The sequence below is a fragment of the Pelobates fuscus genome, chromosome 3, assembly GCF_036172605.1.
Source record: "Pelobates fuscus isolate aPelFus1 chromosome 3, aPelFus1.pri, whole genome shotgun sequence".
NCBI lineage: Eukaryota > Metazoa > Chordata > Amphibia > Anura > Pelobatidae > Pelobates > Pelobates fuscus.
The window spans coordinates 211,597,668-211,614,539 of NC_086319.1; the positions used below are offsets into that span (position 1 = coordinate 211,597,668).

The 16,872-nt window shown below is 35.5% G+C and overlaps 1 protein-coding gene and 1 pseudogene across 11 annotated transcripts in view; both read right to left on the minus strand.

The window, feature by feature from the left end:
- LOC134602740 (protocadherin gamma-A4-like) overlaps positions 1-16,872 on the minus strand; it is a 487,733-nt gene that overhangs the window by 210,906 nt on the left and 259,955 nt on the right. The gene's annotated exons all lie outside the window — the stretch shown is intronic.
- Positions 3,517-6,070, minus strand: LOC134602742 (protocadherin gamma-C5-like; annotated as a pseudogene).

Consider the following 16,872-nt stretch of genomic DNA (forward strand, 5'->3'; position numbering starts at 1 on the left):
AGATAAAAAGGATTTTAATTCCCAATCTTTATTTTTAAAGAAACAATTTGTACAAAAAGGATATTGTGAAAAAGATCTCCAACAGGATATTAACAATATTGGTGATTTAAACAGACCACAGTTATTGAATTATAAGAGTAAGGATAAAAAAGAACAGAATAAACAAATCCCTCTTATTTTTAATTATTGTAGTAACGTCGGCACTTTAAAAAGAATTGTGAACAAAAACTGGCACATTTTACAACATGCTTCACAGCTGCTAATGTTTATCAGTAATTATATTTATTATGTATGGTATATAAGAATGTTGTTGGTCTGTCTTATGTTATGCACCTGAGGAAGACCTATTGTACTAGGTCGAAATGCGTTGTGCTTTATATTTTTTTATGTTCTAATTAAAGTATTTACCTTTTACTCATCTGGTGACCCTGGTTCCTGATTTTTATACAAAGAAGACTTTTGACGTTTTCCAAGGGACCTATATTGCATTACCTGCACCAGATTGACAAATCTGCTTTAAAAGTTTAGAGCCAACTCAGAAAGGCTCTAAATATTGTGAGTTTTCCAAGTTTTTCTTATACTTTATTTTGTCTGAGATGTATTGCCCTATGATGGTTTTTTATGTTCACAGAACCTAGGGATTTCACTTAAGACTAAGGATATAATTCATTGTGTGCGCAACCACCGTCCTCTTTCGTTTTATGCAGTGGTTAGTACCTGCCAAAAGTGGTGGAAGGAAGGACAAACAGTGAATCAGCATCAGAGTCATGGGCACCTAAGGCTCATTGATGCACATGGGGAGCAAAGGCTAGCAGATCTGAATCACACAGAAGAGCTACTGTAGCTCAAATTGGTGAAAAACTTAATGCTGGCCATGATACTGTAGAAAGGTGTAAGAACACTCAGCGCATCGCAATTTGCTGCGTATGGGGCTGTGTAGCCACAGACCGATCAGAGTGCCCATGATGACCTCTGTTCACCACTGAAAGGGGATCCAATAGGGTTATGAACATCAGAACAAGGTCATGGATCTATGGAAGAAGGTTGCCTGGTCTGATGAATCACACTTTCAATTAGATTAGGTGCATGACTGATGTTTAAAGGACCACTATAGGCACCCAGACCACTTCAGCTTAATGAAGTGGTCTGGGTGCCAGGTCCAGCTAGGGTTAACCCATTTTTTTTATAAACATAGCAGTTTCAGAGAAACTGCTATGTTTATAAATGGGTTAATCCAGCCTACAAATCCTCTAGTGGCTGTCTCACTGACAGCCGCTAGAGGCGCTTGTGTGATTCTCACTGTGAAAATCACAGTGAGAGCACGCAAGCGTCCATAGGAAAGCATTGATAATGCTTTCCTATGAGACCGGCTGAATGCGCGCGCAGCTCTTGCCACGCGTGCGCATTCAGCCGAATGGGAGGAGAGGAGGAGGATCGGAGGAGGAGAGCTCCCCGCCCGGCGCTGGAATAAAGGTAAGTTTTAACCCTCTACTCTCCATCCAGCCCGGCAGGAGGGGGTCCCTGAGGGTGGGGGCACCCTCAGGGCACTATAGTGCCAGGAAAACGAGTATGTTTTCCTGGCACTATAGTGGTCCTTTAACTAAGGTAAATGGTAGCGGATGCACTATGGGAAGAAGGCAGGCCAGTGGAGGCAGTTTTATGCTCTGGGCAATGTTCTGCTGGGAAAGCTTGGGTAGCTATCATGTGGATGTTATTTTGAAACATTCCACCTACACAGAGATTGTTGCTGACCACATACATCCCTGCCACACTGAGAAAAATGTTCAGGAATGGATTGAGGAACATGAAATATAGTTCAACGTGTTGGCTTAGCCTCCAAATTCTCTAGATCTCAATCCAATTGTGCATTTTCAGAAGGGCTGAAAATTGTGGTCCTCATGCCATACTCTACAGCAACCAATCAGGGGTAGGGCTTAGAGCAGTCTATCCTGTTTACATTGTACTGATAACTGGTGCATCAGTCTTACCCACATCAGATAAATATTAGACACTATTTTCATATTTTCTGACAATGTTATAATCTCTAACATTGCTATTACCCAAATACCTGACAAAATCCAACATTACCCTGTATTGTCTAAAAAATAGTCCTGTGTTGTGTTTTTTCAAAGCTGTTTCCTATGCAGCCCATGTACTTGATATTTCTAATTGAAAAATACATTAGTGCAAACTAGATTATTATACACCTTATAAATGTCTCAAACCTAACAATGGTTGTAACAGTAATTGTACATAATTTGGTTGTACCAGTAATTGTTGTACACAATTTAAACCAGGTTCATAGCTGTTATGGGTGCAATAGTTTCAGAAATTGTTACACACAGTAATTAAACTCCATTCATTTGTCCTATGATATTATACAGTAACTCTTTTAGAAAGTAAAATTAAAGAAACAATTAGTCCAAATGTTTTAAAAAAATTTCAAACATGAATATGATTATAAAATATTCGGAGAAAAGAAAAGATATGTTAATATTTAATCTGAAAATATGTGCCCTTTATTTCCCAATGATTTTTCTGGGGGGAAAAAAGAGAGACACACACTGGCTTTATTGCCAGTGTTTCAATGTCATAACAGACACTCTATCCATTCATTCCTATATATTTCTGGTAAAGTAACATCCTTACTAGAAGAATAATCACAGCAACTACAATATGTGCACTGTAGTTGCTGCAATAGAGAGCTGACAAACCACATGTATAATATGGGTCTCCTGCTCTTTGGAGTCTGTCAATGTGTGGCAAAGAGGTCATGCTTTTGAATACTTTCATGTACAAAGAATGAAGCAAGAAGTAATGGGATAGGCCATCACTTTGTGTTTTTTGCAAATCCTATAATATAATTGCTATGGATGAAATTGTATCCACTCTACTTGAATGTAAGCATATACATTCTTTTAATGGTACAGTATAATTTCCCATAGGCAAAACCTAATCAATCAATTGAAATAGAAATTAAACATTTGTGGTAGAAATGTAAAAACTCCAGTCAGTCTGAATAACCATTGAGTGACATATTTAACTGATTAGACCAGCCACATACAATACATTAATAATAAATATTAAATGATGAAATAGTTTCATGTAAAGAGTGAATTTGCTCTTGTACTGTTATAATTTCAGAAAAGTATGTATGTGTTATAGAAACACACAAAATAAAATCCCAGAGTTGAAAGAAGAAATAAGTATTTCTAATAATAAAATAAATATGCTTTATCAACAATCAGAATGCACTGAAGAACAAAGGCAAAACATGATAAGAATCTATGGTCTACACACATTACTATTAAGAAATTATGAGAAAAATGTGCATACTTCTAACTCAGATTAAATCCTTTATTGACACTTTAAATACCATACGCATTAAATATACAAGAAAAAAATGTTAAATACCAAGTGATCAAATAAGTGTAATTTTTTTAGCATTTAAATAGACATTTAGCATACACAAGCATAAAACAAATGTTGATAACAGTAATAATACCTCACCTTATTTTGATCATTGCTATCAGATGTGCAGTCATTGTCATTGATCAAATCATTCAAGTGAGAAAAATGTAAGGGCTTTGCTAGGGTAAAACTATGCTGCTCTGGAGCTGGAGGAAAGCATGCTGGATAACACTGTCCTTGAGGTTCTGTTGGAACCATCCTGACTTCCATGTATTTTAAGGTCCCATCTGTATTGAGGAATAAAGTTGGTTGATATTGTTCTGTGTAGGAATTTGCTTGTGGTCTGTTTAAAAAGCAGCATCCGCTGTTGCTATAATTCTCTTTTCTCAAACACTTCACAAGCAGAATGATAAATGTTACAAGTGAAACTAAGCTAATTGCAACCAGAGATAAAATAAGATATAAAGTTGTATCTGATGTTGGTTTAGATATTTTATGATAATCACGAGATGAAGGATGATCTTGTATAATATTTTCCAATAAATGTACAAGCAATGTGATGGTAGTTGTTAATGAAGGTTCTCCATGATCACTGATTGAAATTATAAGTTGTTGCACTGAGTTATCTGCCTCTTCTAATGCTCTGGTAGTTCTTATTTCTCCTGTGTTTCTAGAGATGGTAAAAATGGCTGAATTAGAAATGTCTGTGAGGCTGTACTGCAGCCAAGCATTGTATCCTGAGTCAGAATCTACTGCAGAGACCTTTGCTACCAAATAGCCAGTAGAAGCAGACCAAGGAATGTTCTCTTTGGCAGTTATCTCACCGGCAAGCTGAGGATATAGTACATTCGGATAATTATCATTAATGTCTATGACAAATGTAATCATTGATACATTGGAAAATAATTTTGGAAATCCAGAATCTTCCACTCTAACAGTAACTTGAAAGACCTGAATATGTTCATAATCGAAAGAGCGTTGAGCATGTATATTACCATCTTTAGGGTGTATATAGACAAGAGAAGAGATGGAAGTGCCTTCTATTTGGCTTTCAACAAGAGAATATATTAATTCAGAGTTAATTCCTACATCTGGATCAAATGCAGATACTGTACATAGTATATTCCCAGGCGCATTATTTTCTTTTATGAAAGCATGATAAACAGGCTGCAAAAATATGGGAGCATTATCATTAATGTCAGAAACATTAAGGGTAATGCTAGTTTGTGTAGACAGCCGTGGAGAACCTAGGTCAAAAACAGTTATTTGAATATTATATTGAGAAGTTATTTCTCTGTCCAAAAAGCCATTTGTTACCAATGAAAAATGATTTTTGTAAGGTTTGAATTCAAAGGGCAGGTTTGGGTTTATGTCTAAATGCATCTCAGCATTCTTACTAGAGTCTTTATCTTTCACATTTAGAAAAACAACAGCAGTTCCTGGAGATGAATTTTCAGGTACTTCATTTGTGATAGACATAAAAATAATTTCTGGAGGATTGTCATTTACATCTTCTATTTCAACTTGAATAAGGCAACGTCCCACTAATGATGGAATTCCTTTGTCACTAGCTATGACTGATAATTCATAAAAATTTGACTCTTCAAAATCCAAAGTCTCCTTCACAAAAATTTCTCCAGTTTTTGAATTTATGTCAAACATCTTCAGTGCAGTATCTGAAGTATGGTGGTCAAAATGATACTCAATTTCCCCATTAAGACCCTCATCCAGATCTGTAGCATTTAAGATAGTAACTAGACTATGAACTGACTGATTTTCCACCAAATGCACTTTATAATTTGCATGTTCAAATACTGGTGCATTGTCATTGATATCTAAAACAATTACATTTATTATACAAGACCCTGATTTGGGTTGATCCGCACCATCAATTGCTGTAAGAATAAGCATGTGTGCTTCCTTTTCTTCTCTATCAAGAGCCTTTTCCAGAACAAGTTCAGGAATAATAGACCCATCTTTGCGATTTTTTACAGCCAAGGAAAAATATGGGGATGGGCTTAATCTATATAGGTTAATTCCGTTTACACCGACATCTAGATCCTTAGCAATACTAAGTGGAAAATGAACCCCTGGGTTAGTGAACACTTCAGTAATTTTAATAACATGGTTGTCACTTAAAAAGATAGGAGCATTATCATTTATGTCCAAAACATCAATTTCTAAGCTGTGCAGCTCTAATGGATTATCTGCAATGATTTCAAATAGTAACAAGCAGCTAAGCCTGGATCCACACAAGCTCTCTCTATCAATCCTTTCCTTTACAGTCAGATCTCCATTTCCTTGATCCACATCAAATTGTATCCTACTTCCTTCAGATCCCAAATGTAGTCTTCGTTTATAGATTTCTGCCAGATTTAATCCCAGACCCTGAGCAATATTCCCAACAAATGTCCCTGGCTCTGACTCTTCAGCAATAGAATAATGAAGCTGTCCAGATACCAAGCCCCAGCTACAAAGGAAAAACACATATACTACTTGCCATTTCCAAATAACTGAGGAGTTCCGGAAGTCCATTTCTTAAATTCTCTTCTGAGTATAAACCTGAGTATGTTCCTTCATAATCCCATGATTGTGGAGCATAGCTTTTAATCCTTGCATAAATAAAACATCATCCATTCATTTTAAAATCTCACCAGGATTTTCATCAGAAAAGCAACCCTTTGTTTGGCAGAAGAAATATGGGAGGGGAAAGGGGTGGAGAAAGGGGGATGAATAAAGATCCACTGGTGCAGTAGAAAATGATCGAATGACAGGGCTGCCCTCTTCTGGTTAGTAATATTAATTTCAAGTTGAACTCTACAACATAAAGCTAATTTTGTTGTTTCAAAGCAACTCAATAAAATGTTCATGATTAACTTTGTATGCAAATTTAACATAACATCAAAATACTAGGTATCCTTGTAACAAATTTGGAAACACCCAATCTCAACAGATGTGATTAGTATTTTTCTTAGCAACATACTTTGTGACACATTTTGGATTTCTATGTCCATTAAAGCCTTATAATTTAACAGTGCACAGTTATACCCAAATTTTGGACTTAAAGAAATGTACAGTTCCGAACATGTTCAGGAGCCATATTTTTTTTTTAAATTACGGGGGAAAAAGAGATGATTGATGAAAAATAAAATAATTAAGGTCTAGGGTGACAGTCAATAAATGTTGCTTTTATTTATTTATACATTTACATAACATATAAATATAGATTTTTCTTTACTGAGCCTCCTGGTTTTTCCTTTATTGGTTACATTTTATCAGTTGATTTGGGAATTGTTAAGCCAAAATGGCAGGACAATACTCTTATCAGTGTATTGCAAAAAATATTGGCCCTTTTTTTTCTTCTAATTTATTTTCCAAATCTACATTCAGCCGAGCCAAACTGACATCAGACCAGATGGTTGTAACAAAAATGTTAATCTTTGTAAGAAATGATTTGGCAAAACCAAAATGTCCTGCTATACACGAGTTTAATTATTTGTCATTTATTCACTTTAATTACACAAACAGAAATGACTTGTATAAAATTGGCAATGTTGCTTCCAAACTAAGAGGTGATGTTGGTAATGATTGCTCTGTTCAAAACCATACGCTTGTTTTTGGCATATTGGTTAATGTTTTAAAACGTGTTTTCAGTGATTTCTTAAATCCTTTTGGCAATTGAATTAGACACAGGACAAATGGTGCTGTTAATATATGATAAATCTTCTATAAAATGACTGTGGTAGTAGAGGCTTAATCGCTTAATGTAAGCATCGGACCCTTTTTTTATTGATCGATAATGTCAAAAGTGTTTTTTTTTTTAAATCACATCAACATCCTAACTAGCTCATCAACATCATCTTAAAATATTGATGATTGTCTAGCCATAGGTTGTCACTGAGGGCTGCATCACTAATCTAATATTTTGTATGTTTTGAACATATCCCGTAATAGGGCATTTTCAACTGTTTAGATTAGTCATACAGCTTGAAACAGACACAAATGTATATGTCAGGTATAAACATTTACTACTTTATAATTAATTAATTTATAATTTACTTCATAAAATTTAAATTTTAATGCTTAGACTAATACATATAAATTCAAATACTTTAACAATAGGCAGTTGAAAAGCACTAGTATGCTAAAATACTATGCAATAAAAGGAAATTATGCATGAAGATCAGGGATGCCAACCCAGTCCTCAAGTACAACCTACCGGTCCAGGATTTAAGGATTACCCTGTTGTGTCTGAAGTGTTTTTTTTTCTTTTTCTAAAAACACCTTAGACACAACTAGGTAATCTCTAAATCCTGGACCAGTAACGGGTACTTGAGGACTGGGTTCTGAACCGCTGATGAAACAAATAGAATGTGTTGTTTAATTAAGAACCAATCCATTAAGTTGAATAAAAACTAGATTAAAAATAAAATATAGGTATTTTATTTTGGGTGATAAAATTTTGTTGGCAAACTTTCAATTCTTTGCAACAAATACTCACCCTCTCTTTCTCAATTCCTTGTTCCTCCTAGCAGTAAATACAATTTTCTAACTGTGTCCTATCTCCATTCCTATCAAAAGGCCTTGCATCCACATATTCAGAAAAAAAGGAAAACCTTAATTTCCACTAAGCACTAACCACCCTCATGTCGTCTCACCCACCATTGCTTCTTTTTACTTTAGATCTTGTTTCTCCATCTGTTTGACATCTCACTCAATTACCTCCTCGTTCCCTTTACATGTTACCCGTGGCTGCAATTATCCTTTAATTCTTTCTGGCGATCACCTCTGGTCTCAACTCTATATTTAGCCCCACAGACTCTCTCGCTAATATCTTATCATATAAAAAATCTCCCATGGCTAAATCTCAGCTCACGTGCAGGCCCCTCTTTTGTATATAAATGTCAATAACAATATTAGTATTAATAATAATAATATATAAGCAAAATAACTATATGTTCTTTGGTAACTTGCCTTTTTTTTAGATCATATATATATATATATATATATATATATATTACTGCAATTTGTTATAAACAGTTATATTTTTGAACAATTTTGCTGATTTTTGTAGATTTTTCAATCAAACTATTTTTACTTTTACTAAGTATTAATATCTTAACCAGTTCACTACAAATCAATTAAAAAAAAATCATCAAAACACTGTTATTATGGTATCATAGTAATAAAGGAGTACATTTATGTGAAGCACAGAACTTATAGTTAAGGAATTAAATGAGGTCAAAACAAGTGTTTTGTGTTTAAATTGATGTTTAAGGAAAAGAAAACAAATATTTTATTAAATTAACCCAAAAAAATTTTTTTTTAACCATCTGCTTTTTATATTGTGGGTTATAACGTATTAGTGACTATATAGTGCCTATTTTCAAAGTTACAGAATCACTACAGAAAAAAATATAGAACAGAAAGAGAAAACTGGAGAAGCAGTTATAATAAATCTGCACAAGTGGTGTAAATGATGAATTATGTTAATCAAATAGTAGCAACCATAGTAAATCATTGATTATCAATTTTATCTATTGAATTAGGTACAGTAAAGAGACAGTCACTGTGTAAATGTCAACCCCCCAATAATCATCTTCAATGCTCTTGATAAAGGCGCCACATAGCGCCGAAACGCGCGTCGAGCTAGACGCTGTCTCTAGGGTCTTCACACCACTGAGTTAGATGCTGCCCTTTGGGGATTTCTATACCACTATGGGTCTCTTATTTATTTGCTGAGCTGAATAACTATTAGTAACTGAATTTTGGGTTAGTGCTGCCTGGTTACCATACCGGACGTATTTAGGCAGGAGATTTGTCTCGGTCTAGCAGTCTATTTTGCAGTTCATCCTTATCTCTCATTCATTTACTTTATTAGCCAGCTTAATTGCTTCTAGGGTTTTCATACTACTGAGTTAGACGCTGCCTTTAGGGTTTTTATACCACTATGGGTCTCTTTGTTATCTGCAGAGCTGAATCACTATTAGTAACTGCATGGAGGGCTAGTGCTGCCTGGTTACCACACCGGACATATTTAGGCAGGAGATTTGTCTCAGTCTAATAGTCTACTTTGCAGCTTATTCGTATCTCTCATTCATTTACCTTATTAGCCAGCCTGATGATTTTTTCAGGGATTGTACAGGCCAGTCTCTCCGTTTAGACCAAACACTAGCTAGATATTCAAGGTTTAGTAACTCTGCCTATCTTTTCTCTTTACAATTAGAGTGTATCTCATAGCAGGATGCAACATAGTATCTGTTAACTTGATATACTTAGCTATTTAGCATTTGGATACTGCCATTTAGGTATATTTTTGGATTACTTCCCCTTATTATATCTAATACACATTCTGCATGAGCAGTATCCTCTAGGTAGTTTGGGATTTCTACAATTATTTACTTTGGATACCTATATCTCCTATATCTTTATTTACTTCATAGATTACTTTGTAACCCGTAATAGGAGGCTAATCCACTTCTGTTGGGCTGTTTTTCCCTTTATATCTGGGGTCCCTGTGAATGTTCTCTGGTCCTAGTTCTCTGAGGAAGGTATCTTGTTTCACCTTTGAACACATGTTCTATATAATTATAAGCCCTTTCCTCTATATTTATCTAGACTTCTATCCAGCTACACGGTCTACTTTGTCTAGATATTTATTTTATTATACTATATACCTGAGACCTTCACCTTTAGGACCCCAGTCTATTCAGACCCTGTGTGTATAATAAATTTTTATACACTTGTTTTTGTACTTATTTGGGTTCTATTTTATTGTGTGTTTTTTTCTACAATTTTTGTCTAATAAAGAATTTTATTTATATTTATTATTTATTTTTACTTTTATTTATTTGATACCATGGGATTTGAGTTATTCATCCCTCTGTGTGGGCACACCCTATGTTAGTGATTATTGGGGGGTTGAACTTTTTGTTTTCGTTTTCTCCCGCCATATAATCCTATCGTTTGGGATTTTTCTTTAGTATTTATAGCTCTGGGTTTATGCCCTATCTTTGTTGCTCACCTAGTCCTCAGCCTGACATCAGGGTCAGTTTTTCTCACCCTGTTGTCTTTCCTTTTATTCACTGTGTAAATGTGGATGGATTTGTGAAAAAAAATTTTTTTAAAAAAGGATTCAGGATAAAATATCTAGATATTTGTAGAGAAAATATTAAAGGAACTCTACAGTGTCAGGAATGCAAACATATATTCCCAACACTATATTGTTAAACTAAGTATTTAGCTCCCTGGCCTCCTTGGGATTGCTTTGAAAAAGTTTTTAACATACTTTTTCTCCTTCTCTGTGCTGGTCTGGCACGATCTCAGTCAATCCAATTATTTTGCATAGGAAAGCATTGGGAGGCTATTGCACACTTACAGCAAAATGCCACACTGTGTCAATATGCAACTCCTCATAGAGATGATTGAATAAATACATCTCTATAGGGAACGTTCATTGTCTCCATGGTCTTCACACTGTACAGCACTGAGATAGGAGGCAGCAATCTAAACACTGCCTTTTCACTGAACATTAAAATGCTAGCCTGCAGGGACAGGCTTTAGAAACCAGAACATTTACATTAAGCTGTAGTGGTTTTGGTGACAATAGTAACCCTGTAATGTTTTGAATCCCATTACTGGTATGTTTGGAAAAGCACAATCTATTACATCTTTAAAAACAACCTTGGCCTTTTGAGGCGTATTTGTCAAGACAGATTCACTGTCCACTTGGATACATGATTCTTTGTCAATATCATTATGCAACTTGATGTTCAAATGGAAAAAAAACTAATATTTAATTGCTATCCAGTACACAAAGTACTACTTGTTTTGGTAGAGGCACATTCAGCAAACCTCAGACAGTAGGTAAGTGTAGACAAAGGCTTCATAAATTTTTCATGAGCATTGTCATTTAATAGATATGGCAATGTTACAATTGCAAGGTTAAACATACCTTTTCTTCTAAGAGAACAGAGTTAAACTCACAGCTAGACATTTCAAATAATTTTTATAGAAAGAATTTGATTGGAGGAACGCAGCACTGGTCATGCATACATTTCTGACTCCCAAACCTCTTCAATGAGGAGCGTAGGATTAGATGAGAATGAGAGTTGGAATGACATTGCAGGAGAAGGAGCTTGTGGCTGTACTTTTACCCCTTTTTATTTAGTTTTAGTGATCTAAATCTAAATGTAGATGAGAAAACTATAGTATCAGGAATACAGGTTTGTATTCCTATTGCTATAATGTTCCTTCAAAGTAGCCATTGGAATTACAGAGAATTGGAAGTTTAAACAGCAACCAATAACAATAAAGGCACACTCTCACAAATGAAAACAAAAACTATACTGGTAATTACACTTGGAGATTTAGTTTGGCACAAACTGCAATTCCTCTGGATTTGGGCCAATCAAGGGATCAGTGAATTCCTGAACTCCCGAAATGTACCCAAATCATGAACCAACAGATATGCTCAATGTTCAGTTTAGTTCATGATCAGGGGTAGCACAAACAAAGAAATGATTGGTGAGCAAAAAACTTGATTGGTGGCTAGGGGAGAGTCAATAAATGTTGATTTTATTCTATTCACAGATCAAGTGAGAATTGAGCAATAGAGGGGAAAAGGAAAAGCAGTAAAATCTATATTTATGTGTCACTATATTTAATGTTACTATATTTAAGAAATATATTATATATAAATATAGTTGTTTTTTTACTGCTCCTCATTTTTTCCCTCTTTTTCTTGCCTTTTCGTAATTGATCAATACAATATGTACACTGATTAGCCAATTTTCACACTTTTGTTTTCCTGATTTGGTTCCTGAATTGGAATTTTGGTTCAGACTAGTCAGTATTTAGCCAAAATTTGTGTGTCCCAACTAATTTTCTGTTTTCAGTAAATGGTTTTGACCAAATTGTTTTGCCATACACAAGTCTTGTGACTTGTATTGGTGACTTTAGAGTGAATCGTAAATCTTGATGAAACATAGTTTAAACACAATTTCCAGTTATATAATGTTCAATGTTTTGTGCTATTCATACTAGTTTAGAAATAAAAAAGTACATTGCTGCAACCTGTGTTATAAGTTTCACAATACGAATAAAAGAAAATATCCAACATATTTTAGTATTACTACTAATCATTTATTAATATAATTTAACATGCTATCATTTACAGATATGTTTAAATACGCTCAAGTTGTATTAAATCTTTTTAGTGCATCTCCTGGCTTACCCTTGCTCTGTGGGGACACAGCAAGAGTAAGCCAGTTGTCTGAATCCTCACTTGTTGAGCTTATACATCATTTGAAGTGAACGTCTAAAACCATCACATAATGCATTTTTGTAATGCCTGTTTCTGCACATGAGACCTGGATATGTGAATGCACACTTGATCTTGATTATCTCTGAGTGGTTTGGGTCAAAAAGCTGTGCCTCTGACCAAACAGGTATTTAAGACAGATAAAGACTCTGTGCAACGTGAGTGTCTATGTCTAATTTTATTATATTATGACTCATTCTTTTCTATAGGTTGTACTAATTCTTGACATATCTGCTTTATCCCCAGGACTATATAAATTACCCTTTGAAAATTAAAAGTGAATTCAAAGTAAATTTCAAATTCGATGATCCTGATCCAGTGCTACTAGTATATGGCATATAAAAAGGTTACAATAATATCACACACATGTATGTTTTACTAAAATAATAAATTTAATTTTTTCTTGTTTTCTAGGATATCTGTGATTTATATAAACACTAAACAATGTTTAACCTAGAGCTAATACATCAATCCTCAGCATGTAGTCTACCCTGGTTACTGCTGATCACTCATTTTTTCTTACATTCTCATACTTAATTATATGGAATTAATATATTAGAAGATGACTTGTATCTGTATGCTAATTTCACAAAGCTCTATAACTGTGGTAGTAAAATTATAATTACAATTATTCATATAGCATTACTATATTCTGCACTAAACAGTGCAAAAGGAAACAAGACATTATTTAATTCAAGCAAAACAATAGTCGAAAATGACCATGCCCACACTAACTAATCTAAAGGGATGAGGGTCAAATACAAGGGACAATTAAGTAAAATAATCAAGTAATTTGAATGTACCTTGGGATGGAAAGGATGTTTAGCGGGAGGAAGCACAGTAGGTGGGAGACAATAATATCACATAGGAAGATTGCAGGGAATGAGGATTTAAGGGGATGTTTCTCTTATGCAATGTGTTTTAAGAGATTTGTTTTAGGGATTTTGTTTAAGAACCACAGAGATGGAGAGAGTATGTCCTATGGGACGCCATTCCATAAGGAGGGGTTAATCGTGGGGAAGTTCTATGCAGGCGATAATCTGGGGTGCGGATGCAAGAATGGGACAGTAACAGGTCATTATCTGAGTAAAGAGGCCAAGCTAGAGAGGGAGGCGATGTAAACAGAGGTGTTCATTACAGACTGGAGGGGCAATCTGGGGACTTTTTAATCCAACAAGCAGAGGGTAACAATAATCAAGGCAGGAAACAACAAGAGCATGGACAAGTGTTTTAGTTGCATCTTGAGTGAGAAAAGGGCAGACATGAGAGGACTTGCTGATAGATTTTATGTAAGGGGTGAAGGAAAGGTTGGAGTTAAAGAGCACACCAATGCTTATGGGGTGGATGTTATAAATGATCTGCTGACCTTAAGGGAAACATGTAGAGGTATAACTTTAGAGGGCGAAGAATATGTAGAGAACAATAGCCTTTAGATATGTCTGTCACCAGTCACCTTGGTCAGGATGGTCATAGTGTAATGTTGGGAGCAGAAACCAGATTGCAGTGGGTTCAGTACAGAATTAGAGTTCAGATTGTCTGTAAGTCGAGTATGAACAAGACTTTCAAGGAGCTTGAATCAAAAGGGAAGGAGAGAGATAGGATAATAGCTAAGCGTGATCGTGTTTGAAGGATGAGGGGAAAATACCAGAGGAAATAGAGAGAGTAAAGATTTTAGTCAAAGATGGGACAATCGCAGATGAGAGAGAATGAGTAAGGTGTGAGGAACATGTGGTAGATCACACAGAAAGGAGAAGTACAGGTGGAATGCAAAATATATTTGTAGTGCAGGTAGTCAGCCACAAGTCTTCCTTCAGTAATGTTCTGCCACCATCAAGCACATTTTGAGGTATCGGGCAGGTTTAGTTTACCAGGATTGGAGTTTAGTTTGATGGGCAGTGATTGGACACAGCTTATCAAGGGTAAATTTAGAGGGTTGATGCCATAGAAGGGTATGTGGTACTTGAAGTTGTGAGATGATTGGTTGAATGTCAATGGAAAGCTTCTGCAGGTCAGTGATTTTAGGTTTCTGCAAGGTCTAAATGTGGCTAGATGGAGTGGTTGGGCAGGGAGCAAGATAAGATTGCAGCTTTGGAGGTGGTGGTCAAAGAGCGGGAGAAAGAGGTGTGTTAGTGAGGTTAGCAATAGAACAGAGGTTAGATAAGATGATGTCAGCTTAATGGGTGGGGTATTGGGTCACTGCACGAGTCCCATAAAACCTGACATTGAGAGGAATGAAGCAGCTTTACAGGTAGTTGGTGCATTTATGGAGATGTTAAAACCTCCAAGGATAATGGAATGAGTGCCAGAGGTCAAGGATTGAGGTAGAGAGGCAGAGAAGTGTTCCAGGAAAGGTCCAGGGAAGCTTGGAGGGTGGTATATAAATGCAGTCATCTTTCTGGCTGGATGTAGTGAGGATTACTTTGCATGTGTATTACAACAGGCATACTTGGATCTAGCTATGGTTAAATTATTTAATGGTGATTACAGTTCAGTCAAGTCTTGATGGAAATGTATGTATCTGCTGAAGTGAATGAACTTCAATGGTCAATTGTCATTGACAGACACTCCTGATTGACTATTGCTGATGCTAAGGGAGTGAACCTCCAGCATGCTTAGCTTAGAGTTGTAGGGTACAGAATGTAAACAATAGTGTAAATATGTAAAGTAATTTTTTTGTTTGTTTGTTTTAGATCTGCCAAAGCTGTAATTAAATGTTGGTTCTCTTAATATCACTTTAGTATATTTATATGCCATTATAGGTACACTATAGTGTTAGGAATACAAACATGTATTTCTATAACTATAGTTCTGGTTTAAATGTTTTTGTGCCACCCCTCCACCTCCCTCCCTGTGGAGTGAGAAGGTGATTTTTACCTTTCCTCCACTTCTGCTGTGGTCTTGCCATGGCTGACCCCGTCCCCATGGTTGAGATAATCAATCTTGATGATCTCAGCCAATCCACTGCTTTCCATTGGGAGGCTATTGCACATGTGCTGCAAAATGGCACGTTGCACCAATCCGCATCTCGTCATAGAGATGCATTGAATCAATACATCTCTATGGAAAACATTCAGTGTTTCCATGCAGAGCATGGAGATACTGAACGTAGGTGCTGCACACTGTGCAGCACTGTAGTAAGAAGCACCTTTAGTAGCCGTCTGAGTGACTGCCACTAGAGGTGTTATTAGGTGTCAATGTAAACAGTGCCTTATCTCTACATTAAGTTGTAGTGGTTTTGGTGACTATAGTGTTTCTTTAAGCAATGTCATATTTTTAATATTCAGTTTTGACCTAACGATAAGCACAGTTTCTATAAAATACTTATAATACTAATTGGTATACTAATAATTAATAATATTTAAATACAAATGAAATCTGTTAGAGGACTAAATACACACACTTTGTCACGTTAAGTAATGCTGGTTCTATTATTTTGTCTATAAAAAAGACAAAATGAACTGGCTGATAGCAAATCATTGTCATCCTTTTTTGCATTTTTACAGTTAAAAGGACAAAAGGGAGCATTGAAATTATAAGTGTTAACAATGAAGATAATTAGAACTAAAATGAAGAAAGAAAAGTAGAAGAGATAGCTACATGGAAATGAAGATGATTTGTGAGAAAGACAATAATAAGGTAGGTAAAATGTTTTTTTCCTTAAAAATTACCTCAATATTAGTGGAGGAAGCTATAATAAGATTCAACCTATAATTAGCGTAATTTGGAATCCATTCCATATGGCACATATATACATTCATGATTAGTTTTCATTGCATTGATTTAAGCATAAACATTATTTTTGGTCTCTATGGACATTTGTCCTTGCCTAACATTATCTGCTTTTTTCTATTATATTTTAATATAACATAGACTTATAGAAATAATACAATGGAAACTTGAATGGACACTATGGGCACTTAGACCACTTAATCTCAATGATGTGGTCTGGGTGCCATGTCCTTGTTGTTTTAATTTTGCAACTGAAAACATTGCTGAACTGCAGGAATGGCAAAGTTTACATTGCAGGGCAAACAAGCCTCTAGTGGCTGTCACACACGACCATCTGATCGGCGTAGTGCAGTGTTTTACCACACATGTGCCCTAGCCTCTCAATGCAATGCTTTCCTATGGGAAAACAT